The following is a 23,976-nucleotide window of genomic DNA, read 5'->3' on the forward strand; positions in this document are numbered from 1 at the left end:
AATGTCACAGAAAAGATATAGTGTTGAGGAGGCGTATGCCATCCTTGCGTCAGAGTCAGATGCCTCTATGTCTGACTCAGACCCCAATTTTGACCCTGCCATATGCTCAGATACATCATTAGATGCAGTCTCAACTGATAGTGATGTATCTGTGGCTGCTAGCCCCCCTGCCAGCCCCCCTGCTAGCCCCCCTGCCAGCCCCCCTGCTAGAAGGAGGCGTGTTGCTGCCATTGCCGCTGAAGAGTGGGTAACGCCTCATCTCCAGAGGCCAGATATCCCACCCTTCACAGCAAATGCTGGCATAAATATAGATGTGGCAGGTTTTAGCCCCCAACAGTTTCTGGAGGTGTTTCTGGGTGATGATGTATTGGGGAACATTGTCGCCCAAACTAATTTATATGCCCATCAGTACCGTGCTGCAAAGCCTGAAACATATTTGGCAAAGCAGCAATGGGCCCCCATCAATGTGCCAGAATTTAAAAAATTCTGGGCATTGACTATGCTGATGGGCATCATAAAGAAACCCTCCGTTCGCTCCTACTGGAGCAGTAGCCCCATCTGCTCTACCCCCATTTTCTCCCAGAGTATGTCGAGGCAGAGATATGAAATGATTCTTCATTTCATGCACTTCAGCGACAACAGCCTGCGCCCCCCTAGGGAGCATCCCCAATTTGACAGGCTGTATAAAATCCGCCCCCTGATTACCCACTTTTCTGCCAGGTTTGCAGAGGCTTATACACCTGGAAGGAATATATGCGTTGATGAATCCCTGATGAAGTATAAGGGAAGGCTGGGATTCAAGCAGTATATTCCTTCCAAGCGCTCCAGGTATGGGGTAAAGGTGTATAAGCTCTGTGAGAGCGAGACTGGGTATACTCAGGCCTTCCGGGTGTATGAGGGAAAGGATAGCCACCTTGACCCTCCAGGTTGCCCAGAACATATGGGAACCACTGGCAAGATTGTCTGGGACCTGATATTACCCCTAATGAACAAAGGGTATCACTTGTACTTAGACAATTTTTATACAAGTGTCCTTTTGTTCAAGCTACTGTATTGCTTTGATACAGTAGCTTGCGGTACTATTAAAAAGAACCGCAAAGGTTTCCCAGGACAACTTGTACGCACCCGGCTACGAAGGGGGGAGACCTCTGCTCTGCGCCAAGAGGAGCTGTTGGCACTGAAGTACAGAGACAAGAAGGATGTATACCTTCTTACCACCATCCACACAGAGAGGACGGTGGCGGTCTCTGTACGTGGCAGAGCTGAGATCATAAGGAAGCCAGTGTGCATCAAGTCTTATAACAGACATATGGGTGGGGTTGATCTGGCAGATCAGCTGCTGCAGCCCTACCTAATTATGCGGAAGACAAGGGCCTGGTACAAAAAGGTTGCAATTTACCTAATGCAGATTGCAACCCACAACGCTTTTTTGTTGTTCAAAAAAGCAAACCCCGGAATGAAACTGACTTTTTTACAATTTCAGCTCCAGATCATTTCGGGGATTTTGTACCATGATGCACCTGCTCCCCGGGCGGTGATGGGAGAGAGCAGAGTTGGGGCTACTCATTTTATTTTTAAAATCCCCCCTACTGCCGCAAAGCAGAGACCACAAAAAAAATGCAGAGTCTGTACCAAGAGGGGGCAGAGAAGGGACACTGTATATCACTGTCCTGATTGCCCTGGACAGCCTGGACTCTGCATTGGGGACTGCTTCAAGCGGTACCATACAATGGTCAATTTTTAAAAAATAAATAAATTTGCTGTTATTTTTTTTTTGTTATGTTTACTGTTAAATTTTTTGTTATTTTTTTACTTTTAATGTGCCAGATTTTTACATTTCACTAATATATTTTTTTTTCTAAAATGGGGCTGTTCTTTTTTTTTTTTTTTACAAAAACCCCTGTCAAACCTATGCATGGGGACATAGGTGTACTCAGGGTGCCTAGCAGAAAACAACCTGTAGTATTTTTTTTGCACTAACTTACAACAGTCTCTCCTAAATCATAGTCAAAAAGCAATGTGTGTGTAAAAATGAAAATTGAAAAAATGCCACCATACACTTTCTCCAATTTTTTTAGCTAAAACAGTTACTTCAAATGCATCAAAGCACACCATATACAATACCTTGGGGTGTCAACATTTCAAAAATATGCACATTCATGGCAATAAATAAAAGTGGGGTTTACAATAGGCCCCAAACTAAAGATAGGCCTATCAGAAGAAATACTCTCACTTAATAACTAAAATCACAAGTCATAAAATTGTAACATAACCTTCCCAAAATCCTGGCAAACCTATGCATGGGGGGCATAGGTGTACTCAGGGTGCCTAGCAGAAAACAACCTGAAGTATTTTTTTGCACTAACTTACAACAGTCTCTCCTAAATCATAGTCAAAAAGCAATGTGTGTGTAAAAATGAAAATTGAAAAAATGCCACCATACACTTTCTCCAATTTTTTTAGCTAAAACAGTTACTTCAAATGCATCAAAGCACACCATATACAATACCTTGGGGTGTCAACATTTCAAAAATATGCACATTCATGGAAACAAATAAATTGGGGTATGTTAAAATACCCCCAAAAAGACAATAGGCAAAGAAAATATGTTAAATGTGAAAAAAAAATCACAAACGCATGTTGGACATTTGGCATTACACCCCCCGAACAAGCCAAGAAACTTATGCATAGGTGGTATCACTGTACTCAGGAGATGTTGGTGAACACATATTGGGGTCTTCTTTGGCAGTAACACATAACAGGAGCTGAGAATTCATGTCTAAAGTACAATGTGTGTGAAAAATAACACACAAAAAATGACTGCCTAATAGTTTGACAAAGAATTAGTGCATGGAAAGTGTTAAAATACCAGCATTTGAAATACCCTAGGGTGTCTACTTTTCAAAAATATATGGTTTGATGGGGGTAAATTACATTGGCCGGCTTCAGAAATGTCCTACATAGGACATGGGTGCATGGGATGTGAAAATTCCAAGTTGAAAAATTGGAATGCGCCCCCTAAAAATAAGGCCTTTTAGCCCCCAGAGAACCCAACACACCTATACATGGGTGGTATCACTGTACTCAGGAGATGTTGTTGAATACATATTGAGGTTTTTTTTGGCAGTAACACATGACAGGGACTGAGAATATATGCCTAAAGTACAACGTGTGTGAAAAATAACACAAAAAAAATGACTACCCAAAAGTTTGACAAAGACTAGTGGTTGAAATAGTGCATGGAAAGTGTTAAAATACCAGCATTTGAAATACCCTAGGGTGTCTACTTTTCAAAAATATATGGTTTGATGGGGGTAATTTACATTGGCCGGCTTCAGAAATGTCCCAAATAGGACATGGGTGCATGATGACAGATGTGAAAATTCCAAGTTGAAAAACTGGAATGCCCCCCCTAAAATTAAGGCCTTTTAGCCCCCAGAGAACCCGACACACCTATACATGGGGGGTATCACTGTACTCAGGAGATGTTGTTGAATACATATTGAGGTTTTTTTTTGGCAGTAACACATAACAGGGACTGAGAATATATGCCTAAAATACAATGTGTGTGAAAAATAATGCAAAAAAATGACTACCTAAAAGTTTGACAAAGACTAGTGGTTGAATTAGTGCATGGAAAGTGTTAAAATACCAGCATTTGAAATACCCTAGGGTGTCTACTTTTCAAAAATATATGGTTTGATGGGGGTAATTTACATTGGCCGGCTTCAGAAATGTCCCAAATAGGACATGGGTGCATGATGACAGATGTGAAAATTCCAAGTTGAAAAACTGGAATGCGCCCCCTAAAATTAAGGCCTTTTAGCCCCCAGAGAACCCGACACACCTATACATGGGGGGTATCACTGTACTCAGGAGATGTTGTTGAATACATATTGAGGTTTTTTTTGGCAGTAACACATAACAGGGACTGAGAATATATGCCTAAAGTACAATGTGTGTGAAAAATAATGCAAAAAAATGACTACCTAAAAGTTTGACAAAGACTAGTGGTTGAATTAGTGCATGGAAAGTGTTAAAATACCAGCATTTGAAATACCCTAGGGTGTCTACTTTTCAAAAATATATGGTTTGATGGGGGTAATTTACATTGGCCGGCTTCAGAAATGTCCCAAATAGGACATGGGTGCATGATGACAGATATGAAACTTCCAAGTTGAAAAACTGGAATGCGCCCCCTAAAATTAAGGCCTTTTAGCCCCCAGAGAACCCGACACACCTATACATGGGGGGTATCACTGTACTCAGAAGTTGTTGTTGAACACATATTGAGGTGTTTTTGGTCAGTAACATATAACAGGAACTGAGAATCCATGCCTAAAGTACAATGCGTGTGAAAAATAACACACCAAAATGACTACCCAAAAGTTTGACAAAGACTGGTGGTTGAATTAGTGCATGCAAAGTGTTAAAACACCAGCATTTGAAATACCCTAGGGTGTCTACTTTTTAAAAATATATGGTTTGATGGGGGTAATTTGCATTGTCCGGCTTCAGAAATGTCCCAAATAGGACATGGGTGCATGACGACAGATGTGAAAATTCCAAATTAAAAAACTGGAATGCGCCCCCTAAAAATAAGGCCTTTTAGCCCCCAGAGAACCCAACAGACCTATACATGGGTGGTATCACTGTACTCAGGAGATGCTGCTGAAGACATATTGGGGTGTTATTTGGCAGTAACCCTTAACGTTCTCAGTAAATGTATTCTTGAATTGCTATTTTGTCAAAAAATCACCACTTTTTTTTTTTTTCAAACTTTGGCATAGATTGGTGGTAAAATAGTTGCATGGAAAGAGTCAAAATACCCCATGTTTAATAACTTAGGTTGTGTTCTTTTAAAAAATATATATATGTGAAGGGTTAATCAGGGATTCCTGACAATGTAACTATCGCTAATTTTTTAAAAAAAATTTTGGAAATAGCAAAGTGCTACTTGTACTTATTGCCCTATAACTTGCAAAAAAAGCAAAGAACATGTAAACATTGAGTATTTCTAAACTCAGGACAAAATTTAGAAACTATTTAGCATGGGAGTTTTTTGGTAGTTGTTGAAGTGTAGGAGATTTTGAGGGTCAAAGTTAAAAAAGTGTGTTTTTTTCAATTTTTTCCTCATATTTTATAAAAATTTTTATAGTAAATTATAAGATATGATGAAAATAATGGTATCTTTAGAAAGTCCATTTAATGGCGAGAAAAACGGTATATAATATGTGTGGGTACAGTAAATGAGTAAGAGGAAAATTACAGCTAAACACAAACACCGCAGAAATGTAAAAATAGCCTTGGTCCCAAACGGACAGAAAATGGAAAAGTGCTGCGGTCATTAAGGGGTTAACCGAGAAAACTATTTTATTTGATCTGACAGATTATCTATCGATCATAAGATTGTCGGCACCAGCGATATTTATATGTTACCCAGTGACTATAAAGGTTTGATTCAATTACACAATGGTAACGAATATAACCACATTGGGTGGCCGTTTGTAGATTTGGGTTAGGCAGTGATTACCAAGGCCAGATACAATCACTTAGTGGAAACCGAATATAACCACATTAGACAACTATTTGCAGATTTCGGTCACGCAGTGACAGATTGAAATATTATGTACTTATGTACACTGTGAATACATATGAGTCATAATACAAGCCAATGGCACGTATATCGAATGTCTTAACAAATGTGTAACATAAACATTAGACTTATACTAAACCCTAATTGTTGAAACTATTTTATTATGAGCGTTAACAATTTTACTTATTTGGGAATTTTTAGAGCCTGGAATTACAAGATGAGCTATACAGTATCATTATCATAAATGTAATTTATCCTAATATTTCTAACACTTTAAACAGCAATATAATTATATCAGCCACTGGTTCACTGTCTACGGAATTTAACAATTCATTACTGAGCAATACAGATTATGTCAACCAAAAACACCAACCCCTAAACAGGTTGAGCTCTCCTACCTTGCCATTACCGCTCTATATGACCTTTCATGTAGGTTTACCCCACTAGTCCCTGATAGTAGGTATGCAACTGATACTTGTTAACCTTATTACATTGGCTTTAAATAATTTAATAGTATCACATTATTATTTATTTCGGTTCTTTCCCACATGATTGATTTTATATGTGAGTGTGCTTTGTGTATGTTTGTATACAATTTTAATTTTCCAACAATAAAAGTTATATTTTAATTTTATTCCCGTAAAGCTCCTCCCAGTGAGTCTGGGCATCAGAGTGCTAGAGGTGCATACTGTACTGTACACCAAACGTTATGTCTTTTACTCTCAACCTGTAGACTGTAAGCTCTTCAGAGCAGAGCCCTCTTCTTTCTGTACTAGATTTGTTTAGTCCATTATGTTTTTTTTTTTATTTTATCACAAGTCTTTGTCATTGTATACCCTTATCTCTGTACCCTGCTCTATGGAATTTTGAAGGGCTTTTTAAATAAATAATAATAATAATAATAATAGAGGTAAGATAGTCCAATGGCACTTCTAATAAATCAGACAATGTACTTTTTTTTAAGATCTATTCTACTGACAATCTCTTGTGATATGCAGGTAATTAACAGATTATGTCATTTTGAGTGAGAAAGAATTGTCCCACAATTAGGCCAAAAGTACTGATGAGTGGGGCTTAAAGGGACAAAATACCTTGATATTTGTATATAAAATGTTTAGTTTTATTAATTATTTTACCCCTTTTCATATACTTCTGAAAATTAAACATTTTCTAATTTCCAGAACTTGAGCCGCACCATGCTGAAATACTAAGGCTAACCCTGCTACATATACTGTATGTCCGTCATAGGTTTTATCATAACAACTGCAAAACAATGCACTCTATACTAACATTATAACAGGGGCTAGCCTTATTGTCTGTGGACTAAAGTCCACATCAGGTCCTCTAAATTAGGCAAATGGTGGGTGGAGTTTGGCTATTAAAAACAAAATTCCAGTAAAAAAGGATATTAATTTGCTTTAATAACGTTAACATTTGGCTTCAATTATATTTTATAGCAACACAACAGAAATGTCTTATAATTACAAGGTGTTTGCTGTCCCTTTCAGTAAAGTGGAAAGATAATCAGATGATGCTAAATTCAATTGTTCTGGCACGTTGAGCAGATATTCTGTACCAGTTTATTGTGCCTATGCAAGTTTTGAACTAGATAAAAGTATTCTGATAAAGATGTAGGATATTCTTGTCATACTTCGGAGATCTTCCAAAATTAACTTTTAGTTTATTCCTCTACTTTTTCTTTCATGAGATTTTGGGGCCGATTTATCAATCCCCGAACGGCCCCTAATGTATCTGTTTCCATGCAAGTCTTCAGGCTCACCGGAAACAGGAGTTAAGATGCAGCGGTCTTAAGACCACTGCTCATTAACTCATACGCCTCCTCTGAGGCTGCGGTCTGCAATCCGCCCGATCGGATACAATAGGGTTAATTGACACCCCCCAGCTTGCGGATGTCAGGGTGCCAGGAATCAGACTGAGACGAGAAGTGCAAAAATAATCACACCTTTATTAATAGCAAAAAATAATTAAAAAGTCCACAAGTCAAATAACAAGCCAGGAGTCAAAACCAGAGCTGGTAGTCAGACGAGCCGAGTCAGGAGCCAAAGCGAATAGTCAGACGAGCTGGAATCAGCAACAAGGAAAACAGCAGAGTCAGGAACAAGCCAGGGATCAGGAACCAGGAAGGACGTCAGGCAGCCAGGTAATACACAGGAACTCTCACAAACAGGTCTGAGACAACGCAAAGGCAAAGCATACTGAACAGAGGCCCTTTAAATAATAAGTGATGACATCACAATTCTGAGACTGCATCCTGTCTCACATGGATGATGCACACCAGTCTGGCCATAAAAGGAAGTGCAGGAAATGAGCAGCATCCCCCACAATGCACCATAGTCAGGAAGAGAGGTGAGTAAAATGGCTGCCAGCAGCACATGGCAAACAAAACAGGGGAAAAAACCCTAACAGCGATGATTGGCTGCCAATCTGGAGGGGGCGGCATTGCACAAGCACTTCACCATGTTAAATGCCAACAGCATATGCTCTCTGGCGGAGATGATCCGCTACAGCGGATCATGTCCGCCAGACATTGAGAAATCGACCACTTTGACTTTCCTTAATTCTGTTTATCATTATTTCAACCATATATTTTGTAATTGATTCTGGATAATGTGAAAATGTGTCTTTGTTTATAGTGAAAGTTTTGCTGCATCAAATTTGATGCCCATGTAGTTAATAGCATTTATTCTAGTGTGGATGTGCTACAAAGTTTATCACACTCCCAAAACTGTTTGGCCATTCTTTTGGCTAATCTACTGTTACCAATGTTTTGCCCTTATTCCTGGAATAGTCTTGAGACTCCTGGATTTCGGTTTTGTCATAGCCTCTAATCTATTGTGTTTAATTCCTGCCCCATCCTAATTTGTATTATCCTTTTGACAGACAAAATTGGACTGTGTCGTTAGCTGTTTTCTACATGTGAGTCTTCACTCTGAATATCTATTGTTGGTTCCTGCCTTACTTCGTTCCTGAGGTATGTCCAAGATTCTGTTAGGTAGACTAGCATCCTACCACAGTACCTGGTTCACTACTGGAAAGCTACTAACATTGTTTAACTGTGTTAGTTGTTGTAAGATTATAAAACACTTCCTCTATTTCTCATTTTTAGGTGACTTATACAGAGTTATGAAAACAAATAATTATAAAGTGTTAGCCAGATCAAGGTTAGGTTGCAGGAATGGAGAATAGAATGACTTACACCTTCCATAGATAGACCAACACAAGCTTATGATTTATAAAGCAATGCTCAGTAAAGATGCCTCTTTTTAATTCTGTTTGCATATATTTGATTAGTTACCCTAGTATTTTATTATATTATAGTTGATTAATTACTTAATACTATTGTATAATATGGAATCAGTTTCCAGCACATCAAACCATTAAATCTATCAAAGGTATGTATATACTATATATTTTCCCTCTGTTTTTTGACTACATTATGTATTAATGTAGATACCTGTTTGTTTTATGCACTTTATATTTACATTACTTTGGCAAACCAAAAGGGAATCTACTAGCTTTGGTGAGAATTACTGATGCTAACAGAAGTAACAAGTATCTACAAGCATATGAGCTTCTTTCCTGGAGCAAGGGAGGAATCAAAATAGGCGGGACATGCATTGCAAATCATTGAGCAAGTAACTTTTATAGCCACAGTTGGCTGGGGAAACAAGGGAGAATTGAATTGTATAGTTGCCAGGTAGACATTGGGCGTGACATGGGATAAAACTCAAGCATAAAAAAAGATTATACTTACTATGCTCAATTCAGCTCAAAATTATATGAAAGAAACTGTTCAAATAAACTTCTTACATTTGATTTGTGATTAATATCTGCCAGATATATGCACTGAATGTGGTTAATCTGAAATGGATTTTCAGATATAGTTTAGAGGCAATTCATATTTATGAATGTTGTTTTACAGCAATTCATACACTGCAAATATGTCAGTCTATTTCAATCCATTACAGGGGTCATGGAAATTGCTTCATATACAGACTGTCTCAACTTTTTTTTTATTAAGGACAATGCTGTTTGCTTCTAAAATTGCTCTAAATGCTCAAACCTAGCAGCCCACGAGTCCAAATTTGGACAGAAAGGTTGCAGCATCCCGAATTTGGCCATGCTACAGAATTATCTAAAGGCAACAGGAGGAGAGCATAAACAAATCCATCCTTATTGCCACTGATATTTCTGCAGTTACTGAGAAAGACAAGCAGGCAGTACTAGTGAGCATTTATTATAACAAGACAGAAATATGATGATCACTTTCATTGATCTTTATTTTCTCTTAAATCCATGTGTCACTCCATAGCTCTGTCTAACACCGAACAGGGTAAACAGGGAGTTTGTCTGTACCCAGCAGGCACTGGACAGTTACTACAGAAACTGGCTAAGGACAAACTGTATACAATGAACAGCATAATGAATAGTGTCTCTAGAGGGGATTTTCAGCATGTAACACAGGGGTGCCATCGTTTTTAGACAAAAAAACAAATCCATACTAATTAGCATACAATCTGTAAATATAATTATACAACATAACTGAGAAACTAAAGCTGATAGGACAGATTTTTTGAATAATCGTTTGAAAATTATATTCCATTGCAATTAGAAGAACCTTTATTTCTATAATTGTTATTGTCTATATTAACCTGAATCCTAAAAAATACCAACCATGACAGTAAAATATTGGCTCAGTATTTAAAATCTTTCTAAGAAAACATAGTTTAGTTTTTGCTAGATTAAGAGTGGCGAGCTTTTTAGTGATCCCACTGAAAAATTAACTTCGCTAGAAGTAAGCTTTTTCCGCATGTCAGGTAGCGTGTGTATTACAAGTTGAAAGCAAAAGGTTCGCACGCAAGCCAAACCCGATATGTGCAAAGAATTAGACTTTGGATATTCCAAAATTATTAACATATTCTCCCCATAGACTTCAGGAGTTTGTTTAAATAGCTAAACAATATAATATACAAAAAAAAATGGTTGTCGTAATTGCAAATGTAACATTTCCTTTAGAGACCCCTATTCACTAAATAAAACATGGAGTATAAAACTATAGTATGGAAAGAAGGAGACCCCTGTGTTAATAGTTAGTGGCAATCTCCTACCTAATGTGTTTACTGTGTGGGTGACAGTGGCTCCTATGGAGCTTCATCCCCAAAAGACATGAAATAAGACATTATCCACTTTTAAATGAGGGGTCTTGTGTCCCTTTTGGTAGCAGGTGATTGGTAATAGGTGACTTTTACTGTGTTTTGCATCTTTAAAAGGGACCATAGCACCCCATTATAGGCACTACTGGTGCAAGTGTTAATTCTCTTGAAAAAGGAGAGGCCCCTCTTTCAAACAAGTGATCTCATGCCCAGGTGGCTATCCAGTGTTCATCATGGCAACCATAATAACCTTACAGAATAATATGCACAGGGCAAGACTGGGGCCAAAAATAGGCCTGGACATTTAAGGGCAGAGCAGTCCACTCCGCCCCCCCCCTTTTTTATTTTTTACCATACCCTAAAAATGGCAAATTTTATATACTAGATTGATTTTCAAAAACTTTTATAGTTTGTAACACCCTGTTGTCACTGTATTTTGAATATTTGGTTGTCATTAAATAGTAAAAAGGTAAAATGAAGTTAAGAAAACCCCCCAAAACATAAGCTATTGAAGCTCACATTTCAAAAAAGAATAACCACATAATCAGCATGTATTGTCATAGTCACTCAAAATAATAGGCACCTGTCAACACACATAAACTGCACTATCAGAGACAAATACTGAACACAGAAATCAACAGGCACCCACAGACATCCACAATCAAAGCAAAGCAGGCACCCACAGACATCAACAGGCCAAAAAACGGGCACCATCAAGAGGAGGTACTTACTTGTGACTGCTTCCTCCTTGGTTAGCCCACACCAGAGAATATGCTATTGTGCAGCCTTCCTGTACACATAAGGTGGAAGCTTTTTCTGCAGACCCCAAGAACAGTTTTATATGAACAGCAATAATCAATTTATACTTACTACTTACCCAGATGTGAGACTGTCTGAAACTGGCACAGACCAATCCTGCACTGATTGCAAAATCCATCACTGGCGATTGCTCTGCAGGGAGCCATTTTATCAGACTACAGTGCCAGCCATTGTGAGGAGGCTCATTTTGATGTAATGCTAGGAGACAGGACCTGGCCCAGTGCAAGCCAAAGAAACAGGATCTGGAGCAGGAATGGCCCTGACCTGCCTTAAAGGAAATGCAAGCTAGTGAGAGACAGGACTGCACCATGCATAAATATTAATGCTGGTGACTGGTCAGGGCTAAAGTAACCAGTCCCAGTCCAAAACTGGCCCAGCTCACCAGGTAAATTCTCTTTACTGTATACCCTATGGCCAGTCCAGGCCTGCATATGCATATGGAACAACACCAGGGGGTTGATATAGCCCCTATGTTGCTTTCCACAATGTATAGAGGAACTAGAGAACCCTTATATAAAAGCAGTAATGGTCCTGCGTCATTCTTAAAGCCTCTATAACCTCCTCACCATAAAAATATATTATAAGGCTCTGTATTCAAATAAGAGGTTTTATATCCTTATAGCAGGTAAGGTGTTTGTCATAATACTGGCAATCATCTAACAGAAACTACTATCATTTTGTTATGTTGTTAATGTCATGGCTTATATTTCCATATTTCTCAGAACTTATAATAAAAAAAAATACTGCAAAATATGGGGGTGGGGGAATGAGATAACTGGTGAGTACAAAAATATATTTTGTGAAATTCTATACACCATGATGTCTGTGTAATTTTAAAATGTTTATAATATTTCTATGGTAAGATATTTTATACCTACTAATTTTCTGCATAAATTGCAAGATATTCCAAAATTACATTTTAACTTCTGATTTTTTTCCAATTATTTTTATTAAACAATAAAGATATCACATTCTAAATTTAGTTTTTTTAGGAAGGTAAATTTATACCATAGACAAAAATATGTATTTCTTTTTAATATTTCATATGGAGACATTTCCCTATATTTTTTAATTTCAGCAAACTAAAATTATTTTCTAAAAATGACTGGCCTATTGAAAAATGAAAAAAAGGAAATATGATTTGGGTGATAACCTCAGTGAAACATATTGAAACTTATGTGTAAATGTGTGCACAGTGACAAACTACTAAAACAGCTTTAGCACAGCGGTGTGAAATTGCTTAGCACAGATAGGGTTAAAAGCCAGTAAGGAAGGTTGAGCTAAGCCAATAACTCAGCATATATCTGTAACTAAAACTTATATGTGAGTGAGAGACTGTTCATATCTTCTGTATTTCTTGGTCTATTTGTGTGTGAAATCTCCAGTTTGCCCTTTGCCAAGGGAAACCCAGGAAATAGGTTGTGTACACTGTCCAGTCTGTGGGTGCAGTCCATTACTGTATTTTATATGAACGTTCTAGGGAAATTTCAACTACTTTACAGGTGCATTTTGCAAGCATTATTAAAAGTCAGCAAGGAAGGATGTGGTTATTTTCTGACTAATAGCTGTAACTAAGAACCTAAAACCCAATTTTTTTTTGCTGCTTTTTGAATGCAACTGTCAGTGAAAGCATTTAGCATCTTTGCAGTGACTGCCTTGTTTCTTTAGGTTTATAAAGGTATTTGTTTAAATAAATAAATATGGAATGATAATATATAATAACTTATATTTTTTTGTTTGTATTTCCCCCTCTATTACTGGCTTCAAAAAAAGCACCTCAAGAACAAACCTTAAACAAAATTGTCATAGTATGAGAACTACACATAGGGAATGTGGTGACCTTCTATCTGATATGTTTATTTTGTGCATGCAAATATATGCTATGTCATATACACGCTGTTGTTTTTATGAGTATGTTGTTATAGTGTATATGGTTGCCGTAGTAACCATCGAATCAGGCCAACCTTGTTTATTATAATTCAAAAGGAATACAATACAAAAAAGCAAAGCATTTTGCCATCTAAAATTATATAAACTATAAAAACATAAAAGCAAAAGGATATCACATGGTATTACTAACAAATCTGAACTTGTAGAATATTGCATATAAGAAATAATAAAGAAGATGTTTTCCATAGTTATGGAATTTTTCTCAAACCAAACCATATTATAATGGGTAATTATAGTTGCTTCACTCATAAATAAGTGTGTTATGCAATATTTGTGCTGGTTTTTCAAGACATGTGTATTCCAAATGTGAATGGTTAGAACAATATTTTACAATTTAAAAGGAGGGAGTTAATTAAAAGTAAATAACATTTGGTAATGTGGATGGAATATAGGTGGATTGATGCAAGAACAATCCTTAAAACAAATTTAATATCCTATAATGATGCTTGACTTACAAAATGACTGTCATCATATAGCCTTTTCTTCGTGTATATTTTTAAAATATTTTTGATGGTTGTAAGTTGTAACACTTTACACACTTTTAAAACTTTTACATTTCAGTTTATAGTAATCAGGAATCTTGATATTGTTTGATAACTGTTTGCCTATTTTTAACATATTATGCACTGGTATTTCCTTATTTCCTCTGTTTTATTATAATTTTAGTCTAATCTCTGTTGTAAGCATTTGCCCTCATTCAGTTATAGAATTTTACTGTGAAGGATCAGTTGGTAGGAGATATGCAGCAGCAAATAATTTTTTTCAGATGAATCATTTGGAACAAATATTCGTTTGCTGCACTATTAGGCATTCATTTAGTTTAAAATAAAACAAATACTAAATATTCAGTAACATTTACAGCTGTTTTCGTTAAAACTAAAGTAAATATTGGGGGCGTGTCCAAAGTAAATGCTGAGGACGTTTATTCTTACAGTTTATTCTTATTAAACTTTCATTAATCCACCAATTATTGAAGGATTTTGATGGCACACTTTATTAAATTAATATCCCTAATGCCCACTCTTAACATGGAGACTAGAAACAGATATTATTTGCTGCTTTTAGGAATCAAGGAATGAGAATCAGACAACTAGGGCTACAGCAGCGGCTATCAATAGGCTGTAACATACCCCCGGTGATCCAGTTTACTTTTCCTCACTGAACCTGTTAACTAACTGTCTCCTTATCCACAACTTTAAATCAGAACATGTATCTGGCTTTCTTTTTGAGATTACCTATACTTCGTTAAAGGAGGTACGCTGTACTCCATGATGTGCCAGGGCTTGATAGCACAACATGAATATGCTACTTTCTAAATTGGAGAACCTCCTGCTGGCTTTGATAGAGAGATCACCGACAGTACAAAATATTCTCCAATATGCATTAATAACAAGCAACTCGAATGAAACGCTAGACGCTAATCCTCATTACAAGACAAATGTGCCAGAAGTCATAATAAGACAAAGCACTTTTTTACTAAAGCTTATTAAATTGCAGAGTGAAGGGGACATGCAACCCCGTCAAACACACAACCCCCAACAAACTGTTTTACTAAATCCCAGTCTTTTATCGTTGGCATAACCAAATAGAAACCTTCAACATAAACTTTTTGGGACATAACTTGTTTGCATTGCCCATATGAACTCTCAAATTCATACAAAGAGATTGTATCTAACCGAAGTAACCTAACATGAGTTTTATGGTTACATAACATATATCTTTTACCGTTAATTAGCATAAGTTTTTCCTAATCATAAACTTTGTGATCATCAAATGTTAGCTTTATTAGAATTATTTCCTAATTGCAAAATTTATTTATTCTAATCTCTAACATTAAGGATATTGTGGGATGGTGTTTTACAAGATTCTATGTATGCATGGCCGGTTTTGGAATAATTTTGTTTAGCATTAATAATAAGAGCAGCTTAATGGGATGGAAAAGAGGAATTTAACAGTTTTGCTTGGGATTTGGATGTATCTCTAAAACACAAACCTTTTTTTTCCAATTAGGCCCCCCCTTTTTTTTCATTCCTAGCTTCTCCTAATAGAAAATGGTTTGCTCCATGTGGTCAGTGGCTGAGACCACAGGAGCAATATAACACAATGTTATATTCATTACATGATTGATCACTTGTTTTTATTCAACTCCTAATACACATCTAAATTCTGGATTTATTTAAATCTTATATTTCAACCACCAATCCCTAATTTAATTTCTTCCCCATTTTGTAACTGTATATGCTCATGTTGATATATTTCATTTGGATATATGTGTTCCACCTAGTATGTCAAGCTGGTGTTATCCAGAACATAATTGTACATTACTACACATAATCTGTATTATTTTCTATGCCCTTTCGCTCAGGAATAGTTGTATCTTTTAACTTAACCAAAGATAATTTTCTAGTAAAATCCTATTATGTAGGTTCAGTTTGACCATTTTTCTTAGCATTCAAGAATAAGAGGTCCAGGTAGGGACTCTATTTTGTTATCTTTTCTGTGTTTTGCTGTTATCATAATTCTTTTTTCAGAAAATATTTGTAATATAAAGTCCAAATATGGCTATATCTTAAAAATACCCCTATGCTTGTTAAGTGTATCTTGATTTTGATGTCCAAGAGTGCCCTCCAAAATTGTAAGAAGGGGAAAAATGTGGATTGCCTACATGATATATGTTTAAGTCTGTTATACAGGACTGATGTGCTATCTATACTCTAACTTTAAATGCTGATTGTATTATCACCTGTATGTTATCTTTCTTGTTTCCTCAGTAAAAAAAAAATTAATAAAACTAAAGTAAATCTTATTTTGCAAAAAGAAAGAGTATAGTAGTTAGCGCCAAATGAGAGGGCACACAAGCTCACTAAAAGGTAACGATTACCTAACTGGATCGTACTATGAGAAGAGCAGAGAAAGGGGGGGAATATGGGAGTGCCGCACAACGGAGGCTTAAGTGTGCCAAGGAGAAAGTACTAAACAGATGAGGCCAATACCAGGATTTACCCAATAAGACCAATGTAGAAGGTGAACATATAATGTGGATACAGTGTGCCGACAAGCTGCAGTGTGTTATCAGGAGAGCAGGGCCGCCATCAGGGGGTGACAGGGGTGACTCCTGTCAGGGGCCCAAATGGGCCAGGAGGCCCCATGGGGCAAGAACAACTTATTATTATTATTTTTTTTTTATTTGGGCAGCCACCAGAGGGTACTATAGCAGAGTGCTATTGAGCATGGGAACTGTTATTATAAGGAGTAAAGCATTAGCATAAACCCCTATGCACAGTGTGAGACAGATTTGGCAATTCAGTTTGTACAGTGTATGACTGAGTCAGACGGCAGATCACTTTTATTTGCAGAGGAGGTAGGACTTACTTAATAAATGTTTTGTGCAATTTCGGATTGTAACTTCAGTGTGGTAGTAGTTGTATGGTGCGGCCACGAGTCCATAAAAACACATTTTTTTGGCAATATGCAGCAGTATATTTATGATTATTTGACAATGCTGTAGAAATTTAAAGCCATGCAGAAATGTTTCCTCCTCAATACACAAAGGGTAGGTGCCCTTTTTTTTTAGTTTATTTTTTTTAAATTAATATATATATATTTATTACATTCCAGTTTACTGCCCCTTTATGCAAGGACTTTCCAGATGCAAGGAGGCATTTTATCTAAGATTTTTACATCTGCATAAAATGTTATACTCTCAGACTAAGATTGCTCAGTGTTTATAATAAGACAGGTTAACTTAACACTGTTCAGTTTACATTACAGCTGACTTAATTTTAAAATGCATACAAACAAGCCTAAATCCTGCATTAAACCAGATCTAATGGTATGAGACTGAGTACTCCCGCTTATGGTTCCACCAAGACCATATAGAGTACAGCATTTTCAAAATCCATAAGTACAGCTGACAGATGGGAACATTTGTATACCATATTTGAAGTGGTGTTCTTGGTTGGGGAAAATGGGGGGGGGGGGAAACAAACATATGTCAACCTTTCAAAAGTACTTTTCTTCATCTAGCCATCTACCCAGATCATTAATGTTCAATTTTGAATTCACATAATTATTTGTGTTTGCACATTTACAAATATGATTCTTTAAAAAGCGATCTCTTAATTTCTGCAATTTTTTTTTTATCATGCATGTCACACATAGTTGATTTAGGGGATGCAAAGTGCAGAAATTTTACCTCCTGTGAGTGTTTCTGTGGGTGTCTGTGTTTATGTCCTTGTGCTTTTGTTTGTGTCTCTATGAGTGTGTATGTATTTTTTTCTGCGGGTCTCTCTTTGAGGGTGGGTGAGTATGTCTCTGTACATGAGATTTAATATGGAAAATGTAAGGTTCTATTTTTTGGAAGTCAAAATAAGCAGGCAATGTATTATTTGAATGAGACTAGACAGCCAAATAGACGAGGAAAGGGATTTGGGTGTGGGTGGGTGTCCACTGTCTGTTCCTTTTTTACCTTACTACTGATTGTTTAGTTTAGTTTAGAAAGGATGAGAAGTGCTTCGGGTCCGGAGCTTGCAGAGAAAGCCTGAAAGTACCTGTAAAAAAAGAAAAACACACAGATGCACAAAAACTAAAGTGCTAACAGAGCTAGATAAGAAATGTGCTCACTATGGCCTAGATTTGGAGTTTTGTCGGTAACGACCCGCATAGCTAACGCCGGCTTTTTTCTGGCCGCACCATAAAAATAACTCTGGTATTGAGAGTCCACATAAAGGCTGCGTTAGGCTCCAAAAAAGGAGCGTAGAGCATTTTTAACGCAGCTTCAACTCTCGATACCAGAGTTGCTTACGCAAGCGGCCAGCCTCAAAAACGTGCTTGTGCACGATTCTCCCATAGAAAACAATGGGGCTGTTTGAGCTGAAAAAAAAACTAACACCTGCAAAAAAGCCGCGTTCAGCTCCTAACGCAGCCCCATTGTTTGCTATGGGGAAACACTTCCTACGTCTGCACCTAACACCCTAACATGTACCCCGAGTCTAAACACCCCTAACCTTACACTTATTAACCCCTAATCTGCCTCCCCCGCTATCGCTGACCCCTGCATATTATTATTAACCCCTAATCTGCCGCTCCGTAAACCGCCGCTACTTACATTATCCCTATGTACCCCTAATCTGCTGCCCTAACATCGCCGACCCCTATATTATATTTATTAACCCCTAATCTGCCCCCCACAACGTCGCCTCCACCTGCCTACACTTATTAACCCCTAATCTGCCGAGCGGACCTGAGCGCTACTATAATAAAGTTATTAACCCCTAATCCGCCACACTAACCCTATAATAAATAGTATTAACCCCTAATCTGCCCTCCCTAACATCGCAGACACCTAACTTCAATTATTAACCCCTAATCTGCCGACCGGAGCTCACCGCTATTCTAATAAATGTATTAACCCCTAAAGCTAAGTCTAACCCTAACACTAACACCCCCCTAAGTTAAATATAATTTACATCTAACAAAATTAATTAACTCTTATTAAATAAATTATTCCTATTTAAAGCTAAATACTTACCTGTAAAATAAATCCTAATATAGCTACAATATAAATTATAATTACATTATAGCTATTTTAGGATTAATATTTATTTTACAAGCAACTTTGTAATTATTTTAACCAGGTACAATAGCTATTAAATAGTTAAGAACTATTTAATAGTTACCTAGTTAAAATAATTACAAAATTACCTGTCAAATAAATCCTAACCTAAGTTACAATTAAACCTAACACTATGCTATCATTAAATTAATTAAATAAAATACCTACAATTACCTACAATTAAACCTAACACTACACTATCAATACATTAATTAAATACAATACCTACAAATAACTACAATGAAATAAACTAACTAAAGTACAAAAAATAAAAAAGAACTGTTACAAAAAATAAAAAAATATCTACAAACATAAGAAAAATATTACAACAATTTTAAACTATTTACACCTACTCTAAGCCCCCTAATAAAACAACAAAGCCCCCCAAAATTACTAAAGTTAAAAGCTCTTTTACCTTACCAGCCATGAACAGGACCCTTTGCGGGGCATGCCCCAAGAAGTTCAGCTCTTTTGCCTGTAAAAAACATACAATACCCCCCCAACATTACAACCCACCACCCACATACCCCTAATCTAACCCAAACCCCCCTTAAATAAACCTAACACTAAGCCCCTGAAGATCTTCCTACCTTGTCTTCACCATACCAGGTTCACCGATCGGTCCTGAAGAGCTCCTCCGATGTCCTGATCCAAGCCCAAGCGGGGGGCTGAAGATGTCCATGATCCGGTAGAAGTCTTCATCCAAGCGGGGCAGAAGAGGTCTTCCATCCGATTGAAGTCTTCATCCAGGCGACATCTTCTATCGACATCCATCTGGAACGGAGCGGCAGCATCCTGAAGACCTCCGACGCGGAACATCCATCCTGGCCAACGACTGAACGACGAATGACGGTTCCTTTAAATGACGTCATCCAAGATGGCGTCCCTCGAATTCCGATTGGCTGATAGGATTCTATCGAAATTAATCTAATCGGAATTAAGGTAGGAATATTCTGATTGGCTGATGGAATCAGCCAATCAGAATCAAGTTCAATCCGATTGGCTGATCCAATCAGCCAATCAGATTGAGCTCACATTCTATTGGCTGTTCCGATCAGCCAATAGAATGCAAGCTAAATCTGATTGGCTGATTCCATCAGCCAATCAGAATATTCCTACCTTAATTCCGATTGGCTGATAGAATCCTATCAGCCAATCGGAATTTGAGGGACGCCATCTTGGATGACGTCATTTAAAGGAACCGTCATTCGTCGTTCAGTCGTCGGCCAGGATGGATGTTCCGCGTCGGACGTCTTCAGGATGCTGCCGCTCCGTTCCAGATGGATGTCGATAGAAGATGCCACCTGGATCAAGACTTCAATCGGATGGAAGACCTCTTCTGCCCCGCTTGGATGAAGACTTCTACCGGATCATGGACATCTTCAGCCCCCCACTTGGGCTTGGATCAGGACATCGGAGGAGCTCTTCAGGACCGATCGGTGAACCTGGTATGGTGAAGACAAGGTAGGAAGATCTTCAGGGGCTTAGTGTTAGGTTTATTTAAGGGGGGTTTGGGTTAGATTAGGGGTATGTGGGTGGTGGGTTATAATGTTGGGGGGGGTATTGTATGTTTTTTTTACAGGCAAAAGAGCTGAACTCCTTGGGGCATGCCCCGCAAAGGGCCCTGTTCAGGGCTGGTAAGGTAAAAGAGCTTTTAACTTTAGTAATTTAGAATAGGGTAGGGCATTTTTTATTTTGGGAGGCTTTGTTATTTTATTAGGGGGCTTAGAGTAGGTGTAAATAGTTTAAAATTGTTGTAATATTTTTCTTATGTTTGTAGATATTTTTTTATTTTTTGTAACTTAGTTCTTTTTTATTTTTTGTACTTTAGTTAGTTTATTTCATTGTAGTTATTTGTAGGTATTGTATTTAATTAATGTATTGATAGTGTAGTGTTAGGTTTAATTGTAGGTAATTGTAGGTATTTTATTTAATTAATTTAATGATAGTATAGTGTTAGGTTTAATTGTAACTTAGGTTAGGATTTATTTGACAGGTAATTTTGTAATTATTTTAACTAGGTAACTATTAAATAGTTCTTAACTATTTAATAGCTATTGTACCTGGTTAAAATAATTACAAAGTTGCCTGTAAAATAAATATTAATCCTAAAATAGCTACAATGTAATTATAATTTATATTGTAGCTATATTAGGATTTATTTTACAGGTAAGTATTTAGCTTTAAATAGGAATAATTTATTTAATAAGAGTTAATTAATTTCGTTAGATGTAAATTATATTTAACTTAGGGGGGTGTTAGTGTTAGGGTTAGACTTAGCTTTAGGGGTTAATACATTTATTAGAATAGCGGTGAGCTCCGGTCGGCAGATTAGGGGTTAATAATTGAAGTTAGGTGTCGGCGATGTTAGGGAGGGCAGATTAGGGGTTAATACTATTTATTATAGGGTTAGTGAGGCGGATTAGAGGTTAATAACTTTATTATAGTAGCGCTCAGGTCCGCTCGGCAGATTAGGGGTTAATAAGTGTAGGTAGCTGGCGGCGAAGTTGTGGGGGGTAGGTTAGGGGATACTAAATATAATATAGGGGTCGGCGGTGTTAGGGGCAGAAGATAAGGGGTACATAAGGATAACGTAGGTGGCGGCGCTTTGCGGTCGGCAGATTAGGGGTTAATAAGTGTAGGTAGCTGGCGGCGACGTTGTGGGGGGCAGGTTAGGGGTTACTAAATATAATATAGGGGTCGGCGGTGTTAGGGGCAGCAGATTAGGGGTACATAAGGATAACGTAGGTGGCGGCGCTTTGCGGTCGGCAGATTAGGGGTTAATAAGTGTAGGTAGCTGGCGGCGACGTTGTGGGGGGCAGGTTAGGGGTTACTAAATATAATATAGGGGTCGGCGGTGTTAGGGGCAGAAGATAAGGGGTACATAAGGATAACGTAGGTGGCGGCGCTTTGCGGTCGGCAGATTAGGGGTTAATAAGTGTAGGTAGCTGGCGGCGACGTTGTGGGGGGCAGGTTAGGGGTTACTAAATATAATATAGGGGTCGGCGGTGTTAGGGGTAGCAGATTAGGGGTACATAAGGATAACGTAGGTGGCGGTCGGCAGATTAGGGGTTAAAATTTTTTAATTGAGTGGCGGCAATGTGGGGGGACCTCGGTCTAGGGGTACATAGGTAGTTTATGGGTGTTAGTGTACTTTAGAGCACAGTAGTTAAGAGCTTTATAAACCGGTGTTAGCCCAGAAAGCTCTTAACTACTGACTTTTTTCTGCGGCTGGAGTTTTGTCGTTAGATGTCTAACGTTCACTTCAGACACGACTCTAAATACCAGAGTTAGAAAGATCCCATTGAAAAGATAGGATACGCAATTTACGTAAGGGGATCTGCGGTATGGAAAAGTGACGGCTGAAAAGTGAGCGTTAGACCCTATTTTGAGTGACTCCAAATACCGGAGGTAGCCTAAAACCAGCGTTAGGAGCCTCTAACGCTGGTTTTCACGGCTGACGCCAAACTCCAAATCTAGGCCTATGTATATACAGAAACTCGGGCTGGTATGTCACAGGGTTAAAAAGTTGATGCGTTTCGGCATTCAGCATGGCCTTTATCAAGACAGGCTTGATAAAGGCCTTGCTGAAGTCCGAAACGCGTTGACCAGTCCAAGTTTCTGTATATACATGGTGAGCACATTTCTTATTTAGCTCCGTTAGAACTTTAGTTTTTGTGCATCTTTTTTTTTTTCTTTTTTTTACAGGTACTTTCCGGTTTTCTCGGCAAGCTCCGGACCCGAAGCAGTTCTCATCCTTTCTAAACTTTGCACACTACTGGACACTTTTTTGCTACTATTAGATCTCCTTTTTTGGGGGGACTGTTTGTTCTTTATCTGGTGCATTCCCCATTTATACCCATATCGGCCTCCTATAAGACCTCAGGGCCCCCTCTGGTCTATTATGTATATCTGAGTTCAGATAATATTTCATTGTATATTTTTTATATATCACTTGTAATATACATTGCTTTTTAAGGTTTTTTATTTGGATTAAATTTGTATTTTATGTACACTTTTTTAGTGGTTACATTTGTATGGCCAATCCATGCACATTTCTGCACTGGTAACATCTATATAGTACATCCAAGCCCCCCACTGTAGCGTTGCTCTTACTCTCCTGATAACACACTGCAGCTTGTCGGCACACTCTATCCACATTATATGTACACCTTCTACATTGGTCTTATTGGGTAAATCCTGGTATTTGGCTCATCTGTTTAGTACTTTCTCCTTACACACTTAAGCCTCCATTGTGCGGTGCTCCTATATCCTCCCCCTTTTCTGCTCTAAATGTTATTTTGCTGCAGGCAAGACATCTAGGATTTTCCTTATAGTATGCAGGGGAGCCACGCTAATCTGACCTTTCTTCACAGAGTCCAGGGCTGCGCTAATAGGAGGCTTAGTATGGCAAATCCCTGTGCTAAAGCCTGTGCTGTGCATCATTACAAACAAAGGAGCTTATTAACCAAACAATATAACTGCCCCCCCCATTCCTGCACCTTTTTTAGTGCCAAACAGCATGAACAAATCAACACATTGATTTTGTCAAGTAATCTTTAGTTTTTAAATGTAGGGCATTTAAATTATTCAAAGAAAATAAGAAAATAGTACTCAACATACCAAGGGGCCGATTTATCACGGCCCGAATGGGTATGTATACTCCTGTTTCCGTGTGAGTCTTCAGGCTTGCTGGAAACAGGATTTTATAAGCAGGAGTCTTAAAACTGCTGCTCCTTAATTTGTACACCTCCTCTGAGGTGGCGGACATCAATCCGCCCAATCTCATACGATCGGGTTGATTGACACCCCCTGCAAGCGGC

This window comes from Bombina bombina, chromosome 5 (assembly GCF_027579735.1).
Source record: "Bombina bombina isolate aBomBom1 chromosome 5, aBomBom1.pri, whole genome shotgun sequence".
NCBI lineage: Eukaryota > Metazoa > Chordata > Amphibia > Anura > Bombinatoridae > Bombina > Bombina bombina.